The sequence below is a fragment of the Amphiura filiformis genome, chromosome 9 (genome assembly GCF_039555335.1).
Source record: "Amphiura filiformis chromosome 9, Afil_fr2py, whole genome shotgun sequence".
NCBI lineage: Eukaryota > Metazoa > Echinodermata > Ophiuroidea > Amphilepidida > Amphiuridae > Amphiura > Amphiura filiformis.
In genome coordinates, this window is record NC_092636.1 from 38,684,359 (window position 1) to 38,692,120 (window position 7,762).

Genomic DNA, 7,762 nt, shown 5'->3' on the forward strand with positions numbered 1-7,762 from the left:
TATGTTAAGACGAACACTAAAACTGATTGTTATAACCATTATAAACAAAATTATCAATATTATACAAATATTGAAAGTTTATGAGGAAAATGGTAAGAATATTTTCATGAGGATTGTTCCAATCAACGAGGCTTTTTTCTTCCACTTAATTTTAAAAATCACCAGGAAAACAAAATAAATTTAAAATATATTGCAAACTGTATTTATTTTAGAAGGGACACCCATACCTATAATTGGCCAGTCGAGGCAGTCACCGTGCGCGATATACGCTAGTAGTACTCGGGGCAACGGAGAGACGGAAGTGAGACCGCCCCCAACGTTGGACCGGAAGTGTAGGGGGGAAGTCTAATTAGGTAGAGTGACCTAATGTCCCCTTAGAATCCCTACCCTGGGGAAATTCTTAATTGGAGTGAATGTCTGTACTGACTAACATGGTCCTGGTATACTAATTGCTTAATTGGGTGTTCCCAACATCCTGGATCAAATTACTTCAGTCTGTCAAAAGTGAAATCATGAACTAATTAGCAACTGTCAAAAATACAAAATCATTAACCAATTAGCGATAACATGTCTCAACTGGTAAAATGAAAAATATAAATATGAAATAAATATACACCAAATGAAATATAGAAATAATCCTGTAAGATACATTAAAATTGGCATTATCCGTCCAAATACCTGTCCAAACTGGTTCTGTCGGATACTTCAATTACGTAAACTGTATATAAAGCGTACAGTTTGTAGGTCTAGCCATTCACTTTTCGATTCGACAGCAGAGCAGTAAAACCAGCGTTTCATCGTTTAATTCTAGAGTAGTGTATAAAACATCTAGGTATGATGGCAAGCGACGGTTGGGACAGTGAAACAGAAATTAACTTGTGGCGATTGAACCAGTCAAAATTAGCAGAAGATACAGCCAACAAAAGCAGCAGCAGAAATAACACCAGCAGTAATTTCATGCCAGACTTTCTCCCATATTACGAAAAGGCGCTGCCCGATGCACCGATCTACAACTGCGACCCTATATTCTCTGGTGAAACAAGTTCCGATGTACCCGATATGAACACATTCAATGTGACCAGCGTAGATTCAGCCGGTAATTACGACGAGCCGCCAGCATCCAACTACCATGCTTTAATGCAGACTGCTGATGAGTATCGCGAATATATGCGAAGCCTAAATGGCTGGGATCTTAACGACCCTGTAGCAGCTTCATTGGACAGTTACATAGAAGACCACATGTCGGAATATAGGCGAGAGTCTGATGAGAAGAACAACAAACATGATAACAAAGACTTTGATGAGAAAACAGAAGACGAAGGAAATAATCTGATCATCGTGGAGAATAAGGAGAGTGTCGATGACTGCGGTACTTTGCAGGCCCCTGGAACTGACAGCACACCTTTGGAACAGAAACCCTCGCTTGATGATTTGAACAAAGCACCCAGAAAACCATTCGCTCACCTGCCTAGACTATATCAGCGACCCAAGACATTGTTCGAAAAGAAGAAGGATATTCTTCACCAAAAGACTGAGCAGAAAGACAGTGAAAAAGTTTATCATGTGGGGAATGAAAAGTATGTGACTGTAAGTCAATTCAGAGGGAGAAAGAGTGTGCACATTCGCCAGTTTTACATGGACAAAAACAACAGAAGGCGTGCTACACAGAAAGGACTCGTACTTGCACCAAATGAATGGAATAATTTGACTCTTGTTGTGAATGATGTCAACAAATCTCTTATGTCATAGGGCAAATGTGTAATGTACAGTAAAGTAATTAGAGAGTTTTTGTAAATACAATCATTGTAATGTTAATTTATATTGTAAAGTTGTTTAATGATTTATGCCAATCAGATATGTTGCGGGAAACTTTGTACACTTCCTCCCTTTGTCAGCTATAGTAATTAACAAGATGTTTTATATTTCCTATGGAATAATTATACCAAAATATAATACTGATGGTGAAAACTAAGTCAAAGGAAATGCTACCTACATTGATATAATTAAACACATTTAGTAATTAAATATTTGTACACTTGTTAAAACTTTATTTCCTATGTACCATGTAAAAGAACAAATGTGTCAAAATGTTAATGAAGGATGTAGTAATCTGAATAAATCATGGAAATGAAAGAGAAAGAAAATACAATTTGTCAGTTGTATGTAATTAGTATCAAAGGTTCCTACTCTGATCATTAAAGGATATGTCCGGATTAAATTAATTAAAACGTTGAAAACCAAAGTTCCAGACAGGTTGTTTAATTAACGCAGCGGAACTAAAGAGGGTGTCCTTACATCGGTAGTTTCAAAGGGGGGAGATTTAATTAACGCCTAATTAACAGAAATCTGAATAAATACTGTAAGAGTTCCATCAGTCCAATCATTCGATCTCTGGATCAACTTCACGACACTAGTTGCCAAGACTCGCTATACTTATTACAGGATCTTATATCCAGTCAAGTTCTTACCATGTCTCACCACGTTAAAGGAGATCTATCAGGATACATAGCCATCGGTGGCATGGAGTATGTCAAAAATCTCACTGGACGTGCCGAGGATGAACACTACATTAAGGGGAATACGACGAGGAGGAGTTTCTGGTAATGCTCCCAAAGTCAGCCCCTGAATCAGTCGTTATTGGGGTGGCAGACTCCTTAGCAATGAGAGGAGAAGTGCTAAAGAAGTTGAAGAAAATGTGGAAATCAAATCCAAAGTAAGTTAATAATGATTATTATTATTTCAGTTTGATAACAATTCTCATTTTAATGGTTTTTTTGTTTTGTTTATTCGATAATTTATTTAACTAATTTTTTATTCTACTTACTTTTACAAAGATTTATTATATTAATAACAAATATTTTCATTTTCATACTGTTAATAGTTGTAACATTAATAAACCTAATATAACAAACCGTTTAATTTAGTATGTTTTTGAAATACGATGGATGTTCCGGTTTGTATATAAACGAACGGTAAGTATAGCGAGTATTAGGCCTAAAACAAAAATGAATTTGATTAACGCACGATAATATTTAAGAACTACATGTAGTAAGATCTTGAGGCCTATAGATAGTAGATGATGAATTCTACGTATTTTGTTTACTCATAGGCTTACATCTAAATATTATTTTTAATTTAGAAATTTAACATTTATTAAAATAACAATTCAGTCATTTTGCGTTTAACCCTATTATGGCTTCTAAGTACAACTTTCACAAATTAATATTTTATATTCGATTCATGAATTAATTAGATCACTTCATATTATTTATTATTCAGCATGAAGTTCCATGACAAGGTGTGGATATGCGTCATCGCGGACCATTTGCGTCGCGTGTTCCCTCAAGTAGACCGGGAGGCAATGAAGTATTACGCCCGGGGCAGTCTTCCAAAACTCTACCAACATTTTATGAAGATGAATGGGAGACCAGCACCTCCAGCGGCAGAAGGGACAGCCCCAGCATCATCAGGACCAACCCCTCCATCAGGACCTGCCCCTACAGCACCGATAGTAGAGATGCAACCACCACCACCACCACCACCACCACAGCAATCTGATGAAAACAAGGTAAATCAATCGCAAAATCATGATAGTGGCTTAGTTAAGAAGACTGTTGTTGTTGTTGTAGATGAAATTCCCAAACCTACTTATGCCAGTATAGTTAAGGGCTTTTTCGAAACCTACACACCACCAACCATCTCTCAAGAAGGTGGTAGGCCCAGGGTTTCTGATGTGGGCGCGAATGTCCAAGTTAGATCATCGACGAATACTTCCAAAACACCTAGTGGTAAACGTGGTTTAGACGACAAACCTAAATCAAAGTCGAAGAAATCCAAATTTACTTTCAAAAAAGTGACTTCCTCTTCATCTCGTCCATCAACTCCTGCTCATTCAACTTCTTCATCTCGTCCATCAACTCCTGCTCATTCAACTCCTTCAACTCCTGCTCATTCAACTTCTTCTTCTTCTACTCCATCAACCACTTCTAAACCTCCAACTTCTTCTTCTACTCCATCAACCACTTCTAAACCTCCAACTTCTTCTTCTACTCCATCAACCACTTCTAAACCTTCAACTTCTTCTTCTACTCCATCATCAAAACCACCTTCAACTAAAAGATCTAGGGATGAGTCTGAAGAGGGGGAAGCTGATGGTTCTTGCCCCAAAAAACAGCGTGAAACACCAAAGTATAACGTTATGCTAGATAGGCAATTTCAGAGCAAGCGTTTCAGATCTCTAGAAAGATGGTATAATGTGTCGTTTGATTCAGGTTGTAGAGGATCAGTTTCGGATGTATTAGGAGATTTAGAGAGAGTTTTTCAACAAGTCATGGATGAGACCTTAGATGAGATTCAAGGTAGAGATCGCATAAGATTTGTTATAATGTCTCCCGAACTAGACACCCCTATCTCTATCCCTTGGGTTCTAGCCAAAGATATGTCGCTTGAAGAAATGTTAAGAATTATAGAATCAGTGTTACAATCAAATCAGCATTTTTATATACATTCGGGGGTCAAAATAATCATCAAACACGTCAATGTTCCGGTAGGGGGTAGGGTAGATTATGTCAAGACCGTGGATAGTCGGGAATGGGTCAAAAAATGTAATGGTATGTTATCGATCGATAATAAAGATGATGATCTGTGCTTCGCCAGAGCCATCGTAACATCGATGGGTCGTCCTATCCCCGGCAAAAGAAAGGCCCACCCTAATTGGCACGCTATTCGAAAAGGTGGACCTACTTTAACCAAGATGGCGAAAGAACTCCATCAAAAAGCGGGGGTTAAAGAAGGCCCGGTTTCAGCCGATAATTTTGATAAATTTCAGGCAGTCATACTCCCCCATGTAAGATTAGTGGTGTATGGGCTTAGGTGTCAAAATGGTGTCATTTACGAGGGTCCTGCCGCAGAACACACGGCGTATCTATTTTACCATCACAATCATTTTGATGTCATAGGTTCACCAAAGGTTATGGTTAACACTAGCTATTTTTGCGAAGCTTGTTTAAAGGGTTATAATAACAAAAATACTCATACCAAATGCACAAAGGGGAATTCTGATACTCCAAAATGTTCTCAATGTCTTACTACACAATGTAACGCCCGTGTCCCTGATAGTGACGATGCGGGCAAATGGTTTAAATGTGACGACTGTTTCAGATCATTTAAAACTCAGCGTTGTTTTGATTTGCACAAAGATGATCAAGTTAAGACTTGCGAAAATTATTACATATGCGGCTCCTGTAAGTTATTTGTTTACAAAAACAAATTACCCAAAAATGAAAAGGGTGAAAGGATGAAACATTCATGCACCGATTATCACTGTCAAACATGTAATAATTATGTCACTCAAGATCACAATTGTTGTATGATTCCTCAATCTTACCCCCAATATAAAAAACCTTTGCCTTACATATACTTTGATTATGAATGTACTCAGAATAATGGGGGAAAGCACGAACCAAATTTGGTCGTTGCGCAGTTTACTTGTACTAGATGTTTAGATTTAGAAGCCAAAATTGATAGAGACAATATAAAACGGGAACAAAAAGGGATGCCTAAGATGTCTAAAGATGCCATAGATCGTTGCGATGTATGTATGGTACCTGTATCTCAAAGGGAAGTTGTTTTTTCTGGAGAATTTACAGATTGCAACAAGGCTTTTTGCCACTGGTTATTCAGTATCGATAAACACAGAGGGGCTACAGTCATAGCTCATAACAATTCGGGGTATGATATTCATTTTATCATACAATATATGCTCGCAAATGGTATCAGACCAGCCAACGTCATTAGGTCGGGGGGAAAAATTAGGCAAATGATAGAACCCAATACGCAAATTAGATTTATAGACTCGTTAAGCTTCTTACCCATGTCTCTTGCAAAATTGCCCAAAACGTTCGGTTTTACTGAATTAAAGAAAGGTCATTTTCCTCATTTTTTAATAAGGCTGAAAATTTCAATTATGTAGGCAAACTTCCTCCGATGGAGGATTATGGAGTTGAAACCATGATGCCCGATGCTAGGGCTGAATTTGAAAAATGGTACGCAGATATGTTACATTTACAAGAAAATGGTGAATATGTATTTAATTTTAGGAAAGAAATTGTGTCGTATTGCAAGTCAGATGTAGATATTTTGAGAAGGGCATGTTCCGATTTCAGGCGTCTCTTTATGGAGATTACTTACAGAGGTAAAGACCTTAAGGGTATAGATCCTTTTCGACAGAGTGCTACATTGGCCTCTGCTTGTAGTTTAGTTTACAGAACTTTATTTATGCCAAAGGGTGAGATAGCCAGTATCCCTCCTCAGGGTACTCTCCTAAAAGAAACCAATCTGTCAAAGGTTTGAGATGGCTACATACTATGAGAGTATTAAAAAATTGGGATATTCAAGATGCTCTACACGGGGGAGAGCATTACGTTAATGGGTGTGGGTTTGTAGATGGCTATTGCATTAACCCCGAAACAAATAGGCCTACTGTTCTGGAGATGTTCGGGTGTTTCTTTCATTCGTGTATGACGTGCTACGGGCATACCACGATTCATCCTCTTTCGGGTAAGATGATGGGTCAAGTATATCAAGAGACCCAAACGAGAATAAAGTTATTAGAACAACTTGGATATGATGTAATTTTTCAGTGGGAACATGAATTTGATCACTTGATGAAAACGGACTCTGCTTTTAAAGATGCCGCATTACAGTGTAACGTTGAAACGCCCTTACAACCTAGGGATTCTTTCTTTGGGGGACGTACTAATTCGGTCCGTCTGTTTTATGATTGTAAAGAAGGAGAGAAAATTCAATACTCCGACGTAACTTCATTATACCCATATATTCAAAAATACAAAAAAATGCCTTGTGGGCAACCTACCATAATTCGGGAAGATTTTAAGAGTGTTGACCAGTATTTTGGCCTTATAAAATGTAAAGTTTTACCGCCTCAGTCGCTTTATCTACCCGTCCTCCCCGTTAAGTCAAATGGTAAGTTACTCTTTCCCTTATGCTCCATATGTGCCGAAACGGAGCAAACAGACATTTGTCAACATAACGATGCGGAAAGAAGCCTCGAAGGAACGTGGGTTTCAGTCGAGCTCATGAAAGCGATAGAGCTTGGCTACACAGTTACTCAGATTTTCGAAGTCTGGGACTTTCAAAACAGTTCAGAATACGATATAGAATCGGATAGTAAAGGTATCTTCAGCGAATATATAGATGCTTTTTTGAAAATAAAACAAGAATGCAGCGGTTGGCCCGAATATGCTAAAACCCAGGAAGAAAAAGACAAATATATCAGTGATTATTACCAAGCTGAAGGCGTTCAATTAGATCCCAAAAAAATAACCCACAATCCAGGTCTGCGAACTGTAGCTAAACTATGTTTAAACACTCTTTGGGGTCGTTTCGGTATGAGAGACAATCTTCCTAAAACGGAATTTATTAATGCCCCATCCAAATTGTTCGAATTATTAGAAAGTGATAGTATAGAGTTACAAGACCTTCATATTTACGATGACATGTTTGCAGAAGTTACTTACAAGTTTGGTGACAATTTTATCAGGGCTAATTCAACAACCAATGTTGTCATAGCTGCTTTTACAACAGCCTATGCTCGCTTGAAACTTTATTCCATCATTCAAAAGTTAGGCGAAAGGGTACTTTACTTCGATACGGATAGTTGTGTGTATGTGGAGAGGGAAGGGGAGTGGTCACCTCCATTAGGTTCGTATCTGGGGGATTTAACCAACGAAATATCTCCCAA